Genomic DNA, 18,479 nt, shown 5'->3' with positions numbered 1-18,479 from the left:
CCAGGAGCGGGAGTTTCAGGTAAGTGATTTTTTTTTTTTTAATTAAGTCTCTCTCTACTGGGGGGGGGGGGGACTACTATGGGGGCACTACCAGGGGGGGGATTACTATGGGGGCACTACCAGGGGGGGATTACTACTGGGGGCACTACCAGGGGGGTGGATTACTACTGGGGGCACTACAAGGGGGGGACTACTACTACTGGGGGCACTACAAGGGGGGGACTACTACTAGGGGCACTACAAGGGGACTACTACTAGGGGCATTGCATAGGGGGGAGGGGACTACTACTAGGGGCACTACATAGGGGGGAGGGGACTACCACTGGGGGCACTGCATCGAGGGACCACTGCTGGGGACTCTATATAAAGGGCAACAGTGGGGGTACTGCATAGGGGGAAGACTACAACTGGGGCCACTATTTAAGGGGCACTGCATTAGGGTTACCACTACTGGGGGCACTATATAAGGGGCTTACTACTGGGGGCACTGCATAGGTGGGATCACTACTGGGGGCACTACTCGAGGCCTGCATAAGGGTGTCCTCTCCTGAGGGGGGGGGGGGTGCCGTAGCACACACGTTCTTTCGGGCACCCTGGCTACACGCTACTCCTCTGCCAGGGTCGCCTGCATGCATTTGCCCCCCAGGCTAAAAGTTGCCAGCCAGCCCCTGCTGGGGGCACTACAATGTGGCATAATATGAATTGGTGACACTGTGTGGCATTTGTCTACTGGCAGCACTCACTACAATGTGGTATATTGTGAACTGGAGGCACTACAATGTGAAATAAAAATGAACTGGGGCCACTGTATGGGGTATAATGTGAACTATGGCACTATTATGGGGTACAAAATAAACTAGGGCCTGATGTGGGCATAATATGAACTAGGTCGCTTTCTGTGGTGGCGTACAATGAACAACTGCTGTGGATAGAGGTGTCTCTCTAGAAGCATTAGGGTGGGGGCCCCTTTAAAATGTTGCTAGGGGCCCTCAAAGTTCTAGCTATGCCCCTGATTGTAGGGGCTATTCATGCATTGTAGAATCTATTAATTACTGTATATGGGATATTTAATGCTGAGTAGAGATGGCTACTGAGTGAATGACTGGAATCATTTAGATGTTTGAATGATTCGAGTCACTCAAGGTTTGGTGTGTCGAGACAGCCACCTCTCTAGCCTCTCTCAGTCAGTCACAGTCAGAGGGAGCCGAGGGAGAGGTTAGTGTGTCATTCACGCCGCTACCACCTGGGCTCAGGGTGTGTGCACTGACTCGGGAGAGTCAGTGCAGACGGATGATCAGCAGTCGGGGGCTGAGGGTGCGGAGCTGTCAACTCACTCAGTCGCGCCGCTACTGCTGGGGCCTGGGGTGTGTGCACTGTCAGTGCAGATGGATGATCAGCAGTGCGGGGCCAGAGTCGGCTTGCTATGCTCTGCAGTCTGAAGAATCTAAAAGAGCTGTGTTCTGAGACACTCCACTGAGCTGAGCCATGTGGCTCAACTCAGTACAATGAATCCCTCTGCCCATGACTAATGTTGAGGCTCACTGGGAGATATAGGCCTATTAATTCAACTTGAATACTACTAATTTGATATTAGGGATGATTAGGGAATAATTGTCCTATTTTATAATTGGGGATGCTAATAACTTAATGTTGGCACTAGTTGAGGGGAGGGAGGTCTATTTATTAAACATAAATGCAATCATTTTAATGGGACTCATTGGGAATTAGAACTCATAGCCCTATCCCTTTTCCACACAGGGTCCCAACATTCCAGATTCTGACCAAGCAGTAACAGAATGTAATAATTAGCAGCAGTGGGTAGTCAAAGCTCCAACAACAGGTAGGAGAGCAGCAGTCTGCCAACTGCCTGACTTTGGGGAACTGTCCAGGATCTTGCCTAGGGTATTATGTGGTCTTCATGTGTATCTTGCACAACCTCAGATGATGTGATAGTATTGGGTGATTTCTTATATATCTGCCATAGTCTGAACCGCGTAGTAATATATGCCACAGGACTACAAATACAATGACATAATGTAAAACAGGGAACAGATGTTCCCCACTTTGACACATCCTATCTGGATTGGTAAAACATCAGTGTGGTGTTGCATTATTCCAGCAGTGTAATGGCATAGAAAGGGTTATAATTACAGTATATTCAGTTTTGGAAGTAAAAGGGTTGCCATTTACTGAAGTACCACTTGTTCTCTTGAACACTTCATCTGTATCTGCGTAGGCAGTGAACGTAACTCCTGAAGTAGAAGTGATACATGTTTCAAAGTAGCAGACATTAGCATGTTTTGTATGTACATCTGCATTTTTGGCATGTCATATCAATAAATGATGACGTGTTTCTCTTGGTAAGCACAGACATTGCTTTCCTCACCCTGCTCTCCTACTGATTGAGCCAATTAGTCACTCACATTGCTCCTGTGTTTACGGTCTGACTTAGCTGCTTCCTCTGCTCCAGTATTGATTGTTTATCATTTTACTCAGATGCAGCCAAAGCGGTCGCTAAACAGTCTTCCGGTAGATTGCGGAACATCCACGGGTAGGTTTCAGGACCTCGCTAACTTCTGATACTTTTTCTTGTTCATATGTTTATTAATGTCATAACACTTTATTTTTATCAAGCCACAGAAAAAGTTCAGAATGGCACCAAAAGTCTGAGCAGTGTGTGCCAATTAGGGATAGGTCTCTCTTTCGCACACTTTCTGGGGCACGAGAGGTAATGCCCAGAAGCTGTTCATGCCTTTACAAAAGCAGGTACTGTACATTCATTATTTGGTTTAATTGCATCTCTTTTTTGTACATTTTGTGTTTGTGGGGCTGAATTATAAATTACATTAGGGACTTCCTTTGTTTTGTTTTGTTTCCATGAAGTTATACACGCCCCATCTATTAACTTTGGTTTGGCAATGGGTTATCTTTTTAAATTGCATATAGTAGTTGTGCATGTAGTAATTAATATTTGATGTCTGTATCCTATGATGTGTGGAGGACTTTCATCTAGTCTGGAGTCTGGACACACTCCATCTTTTCTCCTGTGGAATTGGTACCTATTGATTAATGCTGATTTATATGTTGGAATATTTTCTCATGAAAACTGCGGCTGGTTTAACCAATATCCTGTTGTGTGTGTGTGTGTGTGTTTTTTTTAGGGTTGGCACGACATGCATTGCACAACCATAGTGAGTGAACAAAAAGCAGATCCAATGCCACAGTTGGTGTAGTGGTTAGCATTACTGAATCACACAGCACTGAGGTCTTGGGTCCAATTCCTACTAAGTCCCTATCAGTGTGTTGTTTATAAGTTCTCCCCGTGTTTGCATGGGTTTCAATCCCAAAATACAATGCAGTACTGGTATGTTAACTGGACTCTGACAGAGAAAAAATGTATATGTGTATATATGTTTTAGGGAATTTAGATTGTAAGCTCCATTGGGGCAGAGCATACTTGCCTGGTCTCCCAGGAGGCTCGTGATTATTTAGGTCACTTCCCCCCCCCCTTCTGCACCCCCCAACAAGTAGGCAGATCTCTCGCATACCGTCCACTCCCTAGTGAAGAGGACAGGATGGGGAGATTTTCCGTGTAATTTGCGGGTCCGTAAAGAGGGGGCGGGACTAGAAATGGTGGGAATCGCGTCATTTAGCCCCCTCCTCACGGACCCGCGAATCGCAGGCTTTTCTTGTAAAGAGGGCGGGGCCTAATGATGACTATAGTTTGGCCCCGCCTTCCTAAGCTGAGAGCAGCAGCTCCTCCCTGGCTGCTCCTGGAATTGAGTCGTGAGAAGTCGGTAAGTATGGTGCAGAGACTGATGTGAATGACTAAATAATTCTCGGTAAAGTGCTGTGCAATTTGTGTGTGCTATATAAATAAATAAGTCTTGTCATACCTGATTTAACTGCTTTCTCATTTCCAGTATTAATGTATCAGTACATCGCTCCCTCTGCCCCAGTGTGACTGTGTCATTCTTTGGCTTATTCTGCTCCAATGTGATTGTGTCAGTAAATCACCCACTCTGCTCAAGTGATCGCGCCATTTAATCGCTCACTTTGCTTCAGCGTGACCTTATCAGTTGCTCACTGCGCTGAAGTGTGATTGTGTCAGTAAATCAATCCCTCTACTCAAGTGTGAAAGTGACATTCATTCTCCCCCCACTATGCAAGTATGAGAGTGTGTTTCACTCACTCTGCTGTAGTGTGTGTGTCATTCAGTTGCTCTCTGCTGAAGTGCGAGTGTCATTCAGTCACTCACTATGCTCAAGTGGGAGAGTGTCATTCAATTCCTCGCTCTGCTCAAGTCGGAGAGTGTTATTTACTCACACTCAGAGCCGGATTTAGACCTCACGGGGCCCTAGGCAAGATATCATGTTTGGGGTCCCCCCCCCTCAAAAAATCCACGGCACTTTATTTACGTTCCTGATTCATGCAAAGCATCCCTACCCTAATCCTGACCTGATCCTAACCATAACCTGACCCTAACCATAACCATAGCCTCTAACCCTAATACCCTAACTGCTAAACCCTACACCATCCCTAATACCCCAACTCAAACACCTAACCCAACCCTAATACCCTAACCCAAACTGATACACCAACCCTAATCATGATGTCACGCGGTACTCGTACAGTGCTCCTCTGGGAGCATTTTGACCTGCCAGATTGCTTGGGGAAAAGGGGCTCTTCTAGGGCCCCGCGAGTCAAAAGGGGCCCATCCACGGGCCCCTTGGGACTCGCGGGGCCCTAGGCGAGCGCCTAGGTTGCCTTGTGGGAAATCCGGGCCTGCTCACTCTGCTTAAGTGTGAGGGTGTCATTCCTTCGCCTACTCTGCTCAAGTGGGAGGGTGTAGTTCAGTTGCTCACTCTGCTTTGAGTGTTATGGTAGGTAAACACTTAACGATGTGACATTCATTCGCTCACTCTTTTATGACTGTGACATTGTCAGTCATATGAGTGTTATTCAATCGCTAATATGTAAATTTCCAAATTGATCCAGACCCATAGAAGTCTAGGTAATTGGACATTTTGTCAAAGTAAAGCTGTGCTTGACAAGAAGCTTGAGGCATTACAGTCCACATTTGATGTTGCATTAATTAAAATTGACACCAGTACATCCCAGATCACCTCCTTAGAGCAGAGTACTAGTGATTCCGAGGGCCGCACTAATTTCTTACAAAATTTGGTTGATACTCAGGCTACCTTCATACAATCTCTCCAGGCCAGGTCAATGACCTGGAAAACCACCATAGGCGTAACAATTCCTCATGACTGCCCTGCCTAGGGAATTACAGATCTTAGGTGGTTCCTCTTTTACCACATATTGAATGGGCTCTAGGCCCTGTCCTGTATTGGCAAAGTTGTCACACCGTTGATTTTGTTAGGCTACTCACGTTATGATTATTCACTCATTACAATATAATTTTGTTTGTTTGTTTTTTTGCTCCTGGGTGTTTTTTGCTGACCATGATATTCGCCTTAGATTTGTTTAGTTCTGGAAAATTTCGAAAATGTACTTTGAGGCATTGTATGTCTAGTGATCATATACTGTTGGTGCTCAATTCTGCCCCCTTTCTCCCCCCGGTTTATTTTTTTTTGCTGCTACTTGTTGACCCCTTCTGCTGGCTGGGACGGAAGGGCCATTTACTTGTGGTTCTACTTCTTGGTTGCTAACTTTCCCAAGTTGGGTATAGGTTGAATGGCATCAGGCTCTAGTATTTTCCCTCTCTCCAGTGCTTCGCTCCTTTTTAAACTGTTTTCCTGGAATGTGGGGGGGACTTGGGACCTCATTCAGAGGCGGTCGCACGGAGCGATTGGACGTAGCGAGCGATGTTTTTTTCAACTGCGCATGCATACACATGGCAGTGCACATGCGCAAGCCTGTCTTTCCGACCGCAATCCTCTTGCTCATTAGTCACTACGAGGTCGTAGCTGTGATTAACATTTCGTGCCGTTTGTGGGTGGTTACAGGGGAAGGTGCTTGTGAACGGGGGTGTGGTGGTGTGAACGCAGGGGTGGTTGACCTTAAAAAAGAGCGTTTTAAGGGCTTGCATATATTACTGAGTGAGTCATCACACACGTCATCTCGTTGCAATAACGATTCTACTGCTCGCAGTGCTAAAGGTAGCCCAGGGTCTACCTTAAGCATTGCGAGTGCAGGCGATGGTTTCTGCCTCAACCGATGTCTGTAGGCAATTAACAATGTAACAAGTGTTAATCGTGCTGACGTAGGTTGCTGCCTGCGACCGACTCTGAATTAGGCCGTAGAGATAGGAGGTGTGCTTTCATTGTTGTGGGTGTTTCCGCGCTTACGATGTGCATTGCGATTGAGCGCTCATTTTGCATATTCTCGATCACTTTGGGTGCGACCGATTGCTCCTGAGCGACTGCCTCTGAATGAGGGCCTTAATTCCCCTGTCAAAAGAAAGCGGGTAGTCACTCATTTGTAGAAGTTTCACCCAGAGGTTATATTTTTACAGGAGACTCACGGGGAGGCGGGTGGTGACTCTGCGTTGCGGGCTCCCTGGTTGGGTGAATGCATTTCTTCCACATTCCGGAGAAAGATAAGGGGAGTTTCCATTTTATTTCTATAAAGATGTTCAATGTTCTATTACTGCCACTGTTCCGGACCCTGAAGGGCGCTATTTGATATTGGATGTGACAATCTGGGATACAAGGTACACTCTGGTAAACATATATGCATCTAATGTGTCCACTTCTGAATTTCTACATGCCATCACGCAAATTCTGGCTCAGCAATTGAATGGCTACCCAGAGGCGTCACTAGGGTTGGTGTCACCCGGTGCTATAATGCGCGGTGACACACACACACCAAAAAAAATAAAAAATCAGGACCAAGGTGCGCAGCTCTGCGAACTCTTCTTCCTTACCAGTCCAGCAGTCATACTGTGTTCCTCACAGAATGCCAGGCGCACCCGGCGGGCGTGACGATGTCACGCCCGATATTCTGGGTAGCAGTGCTTAAAGTGGTCCTAGAGATGTGGTGGAACGACCCCCTCCCCCCGCAATTTATCAATAAAAGGACAGCGTGCGCCTTAGGCGTGTAGTGCAAAAAAGGGGCGTGATCTTGAAAGAAAGGGACATGGTCATACAATACTATCCCCAATTCAAATAACGCTACACAGTAGCACAATCTTATCCACATTACACTGCACATAGTGCTAGAGATTCACATTACACCATAAAGTAGTGCCCCTTATATATGTTCTGACACACAGCAGTGCCCATTTCTACTTCAGGGTCCATAGGGGGTCCACAGGGTTGATCTTGGGGGTATAGGTTGGGAACCAAATCCGGGCACCACGCAGTTAAAGCTTTTAGCTCCCAGGATGCACTTGGGTCCACTCTCCCTATAACCCCACCCCCCAGCCAGAGGCACCTCAGTTTAAGTTGGTGCCCGGCCGGAGTTGGGTCACCGTTACTGCAGGGGGGCTGCTTAGCAGCCCCTAAGCTTAAAAGAGTTTTATTTTATTATTTTTTACTACTCTTCAGAGCGGCAGCATCAGACTGTCCAATGGACGTCTGAGCTGCCGCTCCTACACCCAGCCGGCGCTGCGACGCCAGTACAGATCTGGGGATCGCAGCGGGACCCCAGAGTCTGTACTAGCCGGGCTCTGGAGGAATCCCTGGGCTGCTGCCGGATCGACGGGGACAGGTAAGTCGCGTGGTCACCGCTTGCGGTGATCCACGTGTGAATATGCAGCCTTATGCCTCCGGTCTCTGGGGACAGACCGGAGGCGCTAGCGGTGGCGGCGGGCTCCCCCTCCATGGAGGCATACCCCGCGTGTCCACAGCCCACCAGGGATTATAGCGGCAGCGGGAGCCGGCATCCCGGGGGGTTAATTGCTAGCCAGGGGAGGAAGCCTTCCCTGTCTAGCGGCTCCTCCCCTCAGCTCAGCGCGCCTTTCAATAATACAGTCTGGCGTCGCTGAGCTGCTTCCTCCGCGGGCCGCGCTTCTTCTGAGGTCTCCAGTGGCCATTTTCTCTCTGTGGTGCTGCAGAACTCTTAGGATGTCAGTGAGCCCAGTCCCCCTGCGTACCTGGCCATTTTGGGTGAGTGTACACAGCGCTATAGCCTTCCCAGACACTGAATCTGGGCAGTTGAATGTAGCGACATTGTGCAGTATATTATATGTCATGCAAATGTATGTATATATATTTTTCTGCATTGTATGTGACTTATGCTAGTGCTGACTGTCTGCTTTTTCTCTCACCTGTCAGTGTATATCTATCCCTTTTCTTTATCTGCCCTAATACAGGTGTACCTGGGGTGGTTCTGAGACCTCACATATATATATTTGTTAATATCTGTGAGGTTTGTCACATACTGTTGCGTGCTGCACGTTGCCATATTTTAGATGGAACTGTTAGTTGCATACGCTGATAATGGGTCCCTGCAGCTAATCTTAGCGTCAGTCAGGACCGGTATGGCGCTGCTTAATATTTCCGTCAAGATAGTCAGATATATCTGACCAGGAGATTGCACACGATACTGCACCCATTATTGCTATCCTGCAAGTCATAGCCTGCAGGAATTAGTGCGGAGGATTGTAACTCAGAAAGGTTTATGTATGCGGCACCATCTGGTGCGGAGCCCCTTGCACGACCCCCTTAAAGGGCGGTTTATTTGTCAGGATCCTCTCCTTTGAGGATCGCCGGGCGGGCCCCATTGTCGTCACTCGCTTGGAGTTACTTCACCATACTGCCCTTTTGAACTCGTGGGTATCTCGCAATTTCTTGCAATTTACCCCTGTGCAACAGACTGTCGCTCCCCGCCGGGGTTTTTCACAGTACATGAATTACCTCCGATACCACATCGGTCTGTCATTCCCCTTGCAGGGATTACCACAACGGCCACCCTGGTGGATGTCGTTTTATACGAAATACTAATTGGCGTGATATACGCCCTGTGGTTACTGACCAGTGGCTCTGCCGTGAACTGGATGGTATATTCGGCTCTTTCCCTCTCACATGGGGGGAGCCGATTTCAAGTATTATTATCCCTGCTTTGGGGCTGGTAGCCAGGTTCATTCTGGATATAGAGAATGTCGATCCTGCACCTGTATCATACATCTCCCGTTTTCTGCCCAGCGGGTGGATCTCATAGCGGGAGTCTGGCTGTCGCCAGATACGAGGAGTCACAAAGGCCTCCTGTTTCCCATTCCCTGAGGGTCCTCACAAGTAATGGAAATCCCCTTCTGGGATGGATTTGTATGTTAATCATCGGGTTACAGGCATTAATACGCCTCCCATCCCGGCCTGGACGGATTTTACGGATCCGTAGGTGGTAACTTTGCCTGAAATCAATGTACTCGTTTTCAGGGCCTGTTGCCCGTCCTACCATGGCCATCGCATGGTGATGCTTTTGTGATGTTTTTCCCCTCCAACACGTCTGAGGTTCAAATATCTTTTGCCGCTCACATAAAATATGCAGTGGTCATATGTGGGATTACCTTATGGGATGCCGGTCTTCTAACTTTCAGGGTTTCGGCGGCGTCTGTATCCGCCGCAGTACCCTATGGCTGCGTTATGGGAAAGCAGAGGTGCACACTCCTTCCATGGGGAAGATCTTGTTTGGTCCTGACAAGATCGTTGCATCATTGGCAGTATCACTAATGGGGAGATACCGTCTTTAGATACTCCCACTACATTCGGACTAACTCTGTTAAGTCTTTTTGTCCTCAGGGTCAGCCTAAAGGCCTGTTTTTTCCTAGGCTGTCGGCCTCCATGGGGGCCACCATATCCAGTACCGAGCAGTCCTGGACTTCCGGACGACCCTGTTTCTACACCTGAGGATATACCCTCAGCCTGACGGGACAGGTCTACATCTGGGGAATTTCCAGAGTGAGGTACTGATTCTCAACGGCCTCTCATTGCTCAGGCGGCCTCCTCACAGGCATTGTTACACGGGCCCTTCTTCAGACCTGATCAGGGCCTTACAATCCCAGAAAGCTATACAGTCTTTGTGGTAAGCAGAGCTATTTCGGCCAACCTCACTATCTCAGTGAGGGACTGGTTGTTCTACTTTCTTTCTGGGGCGGTGACCGACTGGTCCTCATTTGCCTATACTCTGTCTCAAATCCCTGAATCAGATTCCAACGGTGCCTGGACTCAGGTGGAATCGTCCATGCTCCATCATCCGACGTTTGGAACCTGGGGATTTTAGGGTATATCTGAGTATTCAGGATACGTACCTACGGGTACGTACAGAGCCCTCTCATCAGCATGGGTTCAGGTTTGCTGTGCCACAGCAACACTTGTAAGTTTCGGGCTCTGCCTTTTGGGACTGTCCTCAACTCCACCGGGGTTTACCAGCCTTATGGATTTTCTGACAGTTCACCTGTTCAGGGTATCCGAATGCTCCTTTCTCTGGACGGTCTCCTGCTTTTAGCAGTATCACCAAGGTACTTTACCGCCAGGTCAGGATAACCGTGGCTTCTTCTCTGCACAGATAATTAGTCAACGGAGAAAAAGTCCTCCCTACATCCCTCACAGGGTTTTCTTCATCTGGGAGCACTGCTGGATTCTCAGACTCTGAGAATTTTTCTGGCGTAAGACAAGATCTCCACTCTTCAACTTGGAGTGTGCGGATATCTACGCATTCGACATATGTCATTACTCTTTGTGATGCGCGGTCTACCAGAGTGTCTACCTTTTGGTAGGGTGGAATGTGCTCAGTTCCATTCCAGGCCTTGCCATAATTGACTCCCCTCCAGATGGATCGAGTTTTTCCCATCGGATCGCTGTTCGAACGATGATACTTTCTCCGGAGGCGAGTTGGTCTCTGTCCGGGTGGCTATGGCCATCTCGTCCAGGGTGTTCTTTGCTACAGACAGTGTCTGGTCCGCATTCGTTTCGGGGCAGTTGGACGTCTGTCGTTTCTGCCCTGCCACTTAACTTGTTGATACTTTAGGCTGTCTTGGACCTTCACTCTGACCTAACCCATATGTCACGGTAAACCTGAATAGGTTCAGTCCGACAGTGTCACAACAGTGACTTCCATCTAGGCAACACTGGTAGTTGGGTGGCAATGTCAGGTATGTCATCCATTCTGACATAGTCCAAGGGTCTTCTCCTGGCCAACTCTGCAGTGTTTATTCCCGGAGCTCTCCATTGGGAAGCGGGCTTCCTCAGCCATCGCGACGTGCTTCCCGGGGACTAGTCTCTTCTCCAAGAGAGGTTTCAACTCCTGGTGAGCAGAGGGGGCCTCCCTGAGGGGATTGATCCTCATGGCCTTCTGACTTGATCACACATTACCGGTGTTACAGTCCAGCTCCAGGAGTACTGAAGCTACCTTCAGTGACTCTTTGTCAGTGAAGTGGTCCTTCCACTTTGTGTACCTGTGTCCTCCGGTCTCCCTTCTTCCTCGAGGTCTTCGGAAGTTTAATTCGAGACGGAGGGGCTTTCCTTCTGGGGGCTCCAGTTCGTCCCAGACATCACTGGTACTAAGATTTTCGGAGTCTCCTCATCGATACTCCGTTCCTACTGCTTCACTATCTGGACCTGTTGTCTCAGGGTCCTTGTTTTTCCCTGGACCTGGATCGTTTGTCTTTGACTGCGCCCCTACTGTGGTCCTAGGGCTTCCCTGGCTCTGTCTTCATTGAGATGTTTAGAGCAGATAGGCCAGACTTTGCTGGGATCTGCCACGGACTGTGGCATACATAATTCTTATGGTATCGTACCTGTCGATACGATCCTCCGGTGTTCAGGATTTTCAGATATTCTGGCATTCCTTCCGGCTGGCTTGGGTTTCACCCTTGGCCTGGCCTTCCTGACAGTGCGGATCTCTACACTGTCGGTATGGTTAAGATATGGAATTGCTCCGCTCTGGTATCCAGTTCATCCTTTGGAGTGTTTTCTGGATTATGCCTCCACTTGTCCTCCCTAGGGACTCCTGGGGAGTTAGTAGTGGTTCTTTGTTCCCTCCGGGGACAGTCAATGGAACCGCTGGTTGTGATAGCCATTACATGGTCTATTGTTTAAGCTCTCTCTCTCTCAGGGTGTTTAAATCAACCAGGAGAGTGTCTGAATTGGGAGCTTCTCATGTGGCTCCCTCTTCTGGAGGGCATCATGTCAGGGTGTGAGTTGCTCTCGCCCTGTATTTCTTCTTAGAGTGGTTTTTAGGTTCCATATTATTCTGGAACTTATGGTACGGCCATTCAGTCCCCAGTCTTCTCGGCTGGTGTGGCCTCATTGACTGTGGTCCGGCCTCTTTGGCTTTATATGATCCGTTCAAGTTCCTTATGGTAATCGGACTCCTTATTGGTGGTCTGCGGTTTCTGGTTTTCACAGGAAACGATGGCCGGCCTATAATGAAATGTTGGCTGGATGGCCTCGTATGTCTTCCTCAGGGGCCTACCCATGGGTAGGCATTTCTGTCGTTGAGGCTTGTTTTTTCTCGGCCCATGTAACCCTCGTGGGCGGCTCGTTGTGGCGCCTCGGCTGTTTTGCCTTACTAGGTGATCACGTGGTCTTCTGTCCATACCTTTTTAAGGTTCTAGGCATTGGTTTCCTGTACCTCTCAGGATGCTTCCTTTTTGGCAACGGATTCTCCTCTCAGCACAGGAGAGTCCCCACCCTTGGTTGAACTGCTTTGGGACATCCCCAAGGTCAACTCTGTGGACCCCCTATGGACCCTGAAGTAGAAAACAAGAGATATGGTAAGAACTTACCTTTGTTATCTCTGTTTCTACGAAGTCCATAGGGTCCACAGGGCGCCCACCCTGACGCACCTGGCTTCATATGGGCTGTGTTACTGGTCACCGGTTTCCCGTCTCCTTTTCTGTGAGTATGGTTCTAGAGTGTTCCAGTTTTCTCTCTCTTTTTCTCTCCTCCTCCGGCCTTTGGCTACTTACAAACTGAGGTGCCTCTGGCTGGGGGGTGGGGTTATAGGGAGAGTGGACCCAAGTGCATCCTGGGAGCTAAAAGCTTTAACTGCGTGGTGCCCGGATTTGGTTCCCAACCTATACCCCCAAGGTCAACCCTGTGGACCCTATGGACTTCGTAGAAACAGAGATAACAAAGGTAAGTTCTTACCATATCTCTTGTTTTTACACAATGACCACATGATTGACACATACACAGTGCCCACAGTAGTAGTGCCCTTTATTCAATGCCCCCAGTAGTAGTGCCCATTATGCAGTTCCTCCTTTAGTAATACCCCTTTATGCAATGCCCCCTGTAGTTGTGCCCAATATGCAATGCTTCCTATATTAGAACCCATTATGCAATGCCCCCTGTAGTTGTGCCCAATATGCAATGCTTCCTGTATTAGAACCCATTATGCAATGCCTCCTATATTAAAGCCCATTATGCAATGCCTCCTGTATTAGAGCCCCTTATGCTGTGCCCCCAGTAGCTCCCCTTATGGAGTGTCCCCAGTAGCGCCCCTTATGCAGTGCCCCCTATAGTGCTCTTATACAGTACCCCAGTAGCGCCCCTTATACAGTACCCCAGTAGTGCCCTTATAAAGTACCCCCAGTAGCACCCCTTTTACAGTGCCCTTATACAGTACCCCCAGGAGCTCCCCTTATGCAGTGCCCCAGACAAGTGCCCCATATGCTGTGCCCTGTGTAATGCCCCTATACAGTACCCCCAGTAGTGCCCCTATGCAGTGGCCCCAGAACACCCCCAGTAATGCCCCTTATGCTGTGCCCCCTCCCCTATGCAATACTATTTGCCTATCTTCAGGATGTCCAGGCTTTCTTCCACCAGGAGGGTTCCGGATGTGCACCCTTTTGCTTCCTCCGGCATGCCGCGTGCGTGATGACATCACCGCGGCCGGCGTCCAGAGCAACACACAGGCACATAGAGATGCTCTGTGTCTGTGTGGGGCTCTGGACGCCGGCCGTGGTGAGAGAACCAAGTGACCTCCGGCGTCGGCGTGCAGGGCCTTGGGGTCGTCGGTGGTGCATAGGAAGGGGGTGTGCTGACAGCAGGTGCGGCCTGCGGGTCTGTATGCTGCCCTTTTTGGTGTCACCCCCTTGAAGGGTGACACCCGGTGCGGGCTGCACCCCCCTTCTGACACCACTGTGGCTACCTGATCATTGGTGGTGATTTTAACTCGGTCGACAATCCATCCTTGGATAAACAACCTCCCTCCAGACACCCCACGTTGCCTTTTTGATAGACAGATGCAGTTTCTCAAAACGACCCTCCAGCTTACTGATATCTGGCACCTTCCTGTCACGCTGGGAGGCAGGTTTTTGAAAGCCGAGGTCTGAGGCTGCGGGAGAAGGCGAAGGCGAGGGGCCTGGACGTATGATCTCCGCATCCACAAGTCTTGGTCGTTGGCTAGACCTAGTCAATGGTGCGGAGTCTAACTCACAAGGAGGTGTTCGCCAGTGACCCCTCCAAGCGGGATATGGGCTTGTGCGGCTCCCTGTAAGCAGGTCGCAGTCCTTTGACTTGGTGACCAAGGCCTGCAGGGAGAAGAGAATCAAAAACACCCGTGGCCCAAGAGTAATGCCTGGAATAGGCACGTGGGGAGTGGGATAGAACTCCTGGCTGGAGAAAGGTACTTGAGGTGCTGGCTAGAGAGGTGTGGAGATTTATTGGTAGGCTGAGGTAACAGCTGGATATCCCACGAAGTATATACCGGATTGCTGGCCAGAGATCATGCACTAGGGTGCAATGAGACGAAGGGTTAACCTGCACACAGGCTGTGATGGTGAAAGCACTGTGATGAGATGAAGGGTTAACTTGCAAACAGGCTGTGATGGTAAAAGCTCTGCGATGAGACGAAGGGTTAACCTGCACACAGGCTGTGATGGTGAAAGCACGGCGATGAGATGAAGGGTTAACTTGTAAACAGGCTGTGATGGTAAAGGCTCTGCGATGAGATGAAGGGTTAACTTGCACACAGGCTGTGATGGTAAAAGCACTGCGATGAGATGAAGGGTTAACTTGCACACAGGCTGTGATGGTAAAAGCACTGCGGTGAGATGAAGGGTTAACTTGCACACAGGCAGTGATGGTAAAAGCACTGTGGTGAGATTGAGGGTTAACTTGCACACAGGCTGTTCATCAGTAAAGGCACTGTGGTGAGATGGAGGTTAAACTTGCACACAGGCTGTTGATTAGTAAAGGCACTGTGGTGAGATGGAGGTTAAACTTGCACACAGGTTGTTGATTAGTAAAGGCACTGTGGTGAGATGGAGGTTAGCTTTCACACAGGCTGCTGATAGTAAAGGCACTGTGATGAGATAACTCAGAAGCTCTGGAAGAAACACACTGGAAGCACGGGAACCTGGAACGAGACTCCTCTAGTTACACTAGCGGCGACAATGATTGTTCAGGCAACTACCTGGAGCACAGGAGCCGGATATATACCCCTGGACGCCTGCTAATAGGCCCACAGCGTCAGCTGACCAGCCGGGCCACTCAGGGAAGGAAGTACTGACATAGGGAAAGTGTCATGGCGGCGCCCATGATGGAAACTGCGATCCCCGCTCACTGGGTCGCCTGACACCACAGCTACAGAGTGAATGCTCAGCTCCTCCCACGTCGCCGCGCCAGCCGCCCGACTGCCCGGGAAGTCATAGGAAGACGGCGGGACGGTAAGGGACGGTCGATCCCCGGCTGAACTCTGACACATCCCTTCCGACTGTTCTTTCACTTTTTACTCTGCGTTACATGGCTCTTGGTCACGCATTGATCTGTTTCTGATAGGTGACGCGTTGTTTTCACACACACACACACCAAACCGATATACATAATATTATCATCCCCGACCATGCTCCTGTCTCACTTATTCTCACCAAACCAACTTTTACAGGAGGGTTTCGCCCATGGCACTTCCCATCTTATCTTTATACCTCAGATGATTTCTGCAAATTTCTCATTCATAGTTTTATGACCTATTTTGATGACAATATTGATTTTTGGGATAAGCCTACCACTTTTTGGGGTGCCTCTAAGGCCATAATGAGAGGACATATTATTATTATTATTATTATCATTTATTTATATGGCGCCACAAGTGTTCCGCAGCGCCTTACAAAGTACATAGACAAAAAAGTAACCATTGACTTACAATACAATACAATACAATACAGGACATGGATAAACATTGCTATATTAGTGACATTAACGCCCGCATAAGCAGCAAAGTGTTAGTTGCCCTAGTGGCTAGTAAGAGATAAATTAAATTACAGTAGGGAGAAGCACAAGAGGGTAGAGGGCCCTGCTCGAAAGAGCTTACATTCTTTAAGGGAGGGGAAGACAAACAGGAGTGACATAGAATGGGGCTGGCTAGGAGAAAGGAAGATGTAGCAGCAAGTTAGGATGAGAGCTGGAAGGCTTTAATTAAGTAGTGGGTCTTAAGAGCTCGTTTGAAAGATGGTAGAGAGGTGCAGAGTCTGATAGGGAGAGGGAGGGAGTTCCAAAGGTGAGGAGCAGCACGGGCAAAGTCTTGGAGGCGATTATGTCTCTAAGGAAAAGAAGAAACTTTATTTTCAATACCTCAGGTTGCATACTTTTGACTCATGAAAGGAAATCACTAGACGATGTCTTGCTGGCGCAGACGAGGCGTGACTTGACTTTCTCAAAATTTTTATAGTTTTGCTTGGGCAATAAAACAGGTCAGTTACTGGCCACCAAGTCAGGGACTCAGAGGAAGCTGATCACAGCAATAAATTCCACCTCTGTCGATACCTCAACCCCTCACATTCTTCAACATTTTGAGGCTTACTGTTCCAATTTATATGGCACCCATTGGGTTTGACCAGAATCTTCACAACCGTCTTATATCTGAAGCGGCCCTTCCCCCGTTGTCCCTCTCAGATAGTGAAACTCTTCAGCAGGAAATCACATTGGACTAATTTCTAATTTAAAATTACACCAATCCCCGGATCGTGACGGACTCTCTAATGAATATTATAGGGTACTGCAAGGACACATTGCTCCTGCTTTACTTGAATTATTTAGCGATTTTCTTCATAACAACACAGTCTCCCCACACTTTAATGATGCCTACACAGTACTGATCCCTAAGCCACACCGAGATCCCAACTCTTTGGGGTATATGTACTAAAGTGCAGGTTTTTAGAAGTGGAGATGTTGCCCATAGCAACCAATCAGATTCTAGCTACAGTATTGTCATCTAGAAGTTGCTACATAAATGATAAGTAGAATTTGGTTGTTGCTATGGGCATCATCGCCCACTTCTAAAAAGAAGCACTTTCGTAAATATACCCCTTAGAGACCCATAACTTTGCTTAATATGGATATTAAGATACTTACCCAAATCATGGCTGATAGGCTTCAGTAATTGAAGCCTCATCTACTTACGGAGCTTCAGCTTGGATTTGTCAGAAATAAACAACCTGTAAAAGGAATTAGAATGGTTGTAGCAGCAATAGTAGTGTCACATGGAGAAGATCCCTCACAAAACGTGCTCCTTAGTCTAGATACAACAAAAGCCTCTGATATGGTCCTTTGGCCACATTTATTTGTGGTACTTCAATTGAGACACTTTAATCCTTCCTTTATTGATTTTATAAAGTATCTTTATTCCAGCCTACTTCTTTATTGATCAATGGTTGTTGTAGTCATCCCATTACCATGTTCGTAGGTACTCGACAGGGGTGGCCCCTTTCTCCCCTTCTTTTTAACCTTGCGCTTGACCCCTTGCCCAGAGTCTTGCAGGCCGGTGATTTTATTTCATGGTATCAAGATTGGAAGCAAGGAAATCAAACTAACTGCTTTTGCAGATGACATTCTGCTGTACATATCAGATCCTTTGGTGTCCCCTGGACTGCACCTTTGCTGCTTTGGTTGATTTTGGCTCCCTATAATGATTCATGGTCAATATAGCTAAGTTGGTGGCGCTTCGCTTGGGCCGGTCCTCTTATCGTACCCCTTTTTTTTCCAGTATACCCGTTATGTGGGCTATGCAAAGTTTCACATACCTGGGAGTTCGAATTTCATGTAACCCACATCTTCTATATGACATAAACTTTTCCTCTGTAATTCGGTCTATTTTAGTCGAGCTGGAGGGTTGGAAAAACATTCTATTTCCTACTTGGGCAGAGCAACCTAATAAAAGTGATATAATTCCCTAAACTAATGTACCCTATCCAGGTTCTCCCCTTAATAGATCTTAATATGTATAGTTTGGAGCAGAGAAGGGATATGGGGGACATGATAGAAATGTTCAAATATATAAAGGGTTTTAACAAGGTAAAGGAAGGAGACATTCTTCAAAGAAAGAAGTATTAGAACAAGAAGACATGTTCTGAAACTGGAGGGTGGTAGGTTCAGGGGAAATTTGGGGAAATATTACTTCACAGGAAGGGTAGTGGACAAGTGGAATAGCCTCCCATCAGATGTGGTAGAGGCTAAGACAGTAGAGCAATTTAAAGTTAAACATGCATGCGATAGACATAAGGATATCCTTCAGAAGAAGTAAGGATCAATAAGGTTGAGGTAACAATATGTTTAAAAATGGGGGAGACTAGA

The sequence above is a fragment of the Taudactylus pleione genome, unplaced genomic scaffold, assembly GCF_031769625.1.
Source record: "Taudactylus pleione unplaced genomic scaffold, aTauple2 ptg000105l, whole genome shotgun sequence".
Taxonomy (NCBI): Eukaryota; Metazoa; Chordata; class Amphibia; order Anura; family Myobatrachidae; genus Taudactylus; species Taudactylus pleione.
Note: the sequence above shows the minus strand (reverse complement) of the source record.